This window comes from Leucoraja erinacea, unplaced genomic scaffold (genome assembly GCF_028641065.1).
Source record: "Leucoraja erinacea ecotype New England unplaced genomic scaffold, Leri_hhj_1 Leri_1271S, whole genome shotgun sequence".
NCBI classification, from domain to species: Eukaryota; Metazoa; Chordata; class Chondrichthyes; order Rajiformes; family Rajidae; genus Leucoraja; species Leucoraja erinaceus.
The window spans coordinates 5,606-7,500 of NW_026575530.1; positions in this window are offsets into that span (position 1 = coordinate 5,606).

The window sequence follows — 1,895 nt, forward strand, 5'->3', positions numbered from 1 at the left end:
GTCACTAGCCCAGGGTCACTAGCCCAGGGTCACTAGCCCAGGGTCACTAGCCCAAGGTCACTAGCCCAGGGTCACTAGCCCAAGGTCACTAGCCCAGGGTCACTAGCCCAGGGTCACTAGCCCAAGGTCACTAGCCCAGGGTCACTAGCCCAGGGTCACTAGCCCAGGGTCACTAGCCCAAGGTCACTAGCCCAGGGTCTCTAGCCCAGGGTCACTAGCCCAGGGTCACTAGCCCAGGGTCACTAGCCCAGGGTCACTAGCCCAGGGTCACTAGCCCAAGGTCACTAGCCCAGGGTCACTAGCCCAGGGTCACTAGGGTCACTAGCCCAGGGTCACTAGCCCAGGGTCACTAGTCCAGGGTCACTAGCCCAGGGTCACTAGTCCAGCCCCAGGGACACTAGCCCAGGGTCACTAGCCCAGGCCCACTACCCCAGCGCCACTAGCCATGCCCCACCGCCACTGGCCCAGGGCCCCGTGCACAGCCCCAGCTTAACACGCCCAGGGTCACTAGCCCAGCCCCCCGGGTCACTAGCCCAGGGTCACTAGCCCAGGGTCACTAGCCCAGGGTCACTAGCCCAGGGTCACTAGTCCAGGGTCACTAGCCCAAGCCCAGGGTCACTAGACCAGGGTCACTAGCCCAGGGTCACTAGCCCAAGCCCAGGATCACTAGCCCAGGGTCACTAGCCCAGGGTCACTAGCCCAGGGTCACTAGCCCCGGGTCACTAGCCCAGGGTCACTAGCCCGGGTCACTAGCCCAGGGTCACTAGCCCAGGGTCACTAGCCCAGGGTCACTAGCCCAGGGGTCTCTAGCCCGGCCCCTTCTCTCCATGAGCTGACACGCTGCATGGAAACTGCAATCACTAACGGCCACTTTCATTATATTTTCAGAAAAAGCAGTTTGTTTGTGCAGCCTATGAATCCTTCTACAGTGAGTTAATATCCTCCACCCCCCCCAATCCCAACCCCCTCACCCCCCACCCCCCCACCCCCAACCCCTCAACCCAACCCCTCCCCCAACCCCTCACCCCCAACCCCTCACCCTCAACCCCTCACCCCTAACCCCTCACCCTCACCCTCACCCCCACCCTCACCCTCAACCCCTCGTCCTTATACTGACCCTCACCTCTCCCCCCCGTTCTCTCTCTCTCTCTCTCCCTCCCTCTGTGTCTCTCTCTCTCCCTCTGTGTACACTGATGATAAGCCAGGCGGCTGAATCAGCTGAAGCAGCTGTTTCAAGTGGCTAACACAATATTAATCTGGGAAAGAGGGAGACTCCATCTACATTTTACGTTGCCGCAGGAAAGCAGACAACATAATCAAAGATCACTCGCACCCGGGGCATTCCCTCGTCTCCCCTCTCCAGACAGGCTGAAGGTTCAAATGCTGTGAAGCCCATACCACCAGACTCAGGGACAGCTTAGTACCTCCTGTTCTCAAGCATCTTCTCCACCCTGGAAGGCACTCGGTATCTTCCCCTCTGCTCTCTCTCTTCCACTTGTTTGAACATTGTGTTCACTCACAGTGTTATCTCTTCTGACTAGACAGCGTGTAAACACACTTCTCACAGTTCAGTTCTGTTCCCTTTTTGTTGCGTGCTATCCAGTCAGTGGAAAAACAATACATGATTACAATCGAGCCATTCACAGTGTACAGTAACATGATAAGGGAATAACGTTTAGTGCAAGGTAAAGCCAGTAAAGACCGATCAAAGATAGTCCGTGGGTCACCAGTGAGGTAGATAGTAGTTCAGCACTGCTCTCTGGTTGTGGTAGGATGGTTCAGTTGCCTGATAACAGCTGGGAAGAAAGTGTCCCTGAACCTGGAGGTGTGTGTTTGTTTTCACACTTCTGTACCTCTTGCCCGATGGGAGAGGGGAGAAGAGGGAGTGGCCAGGG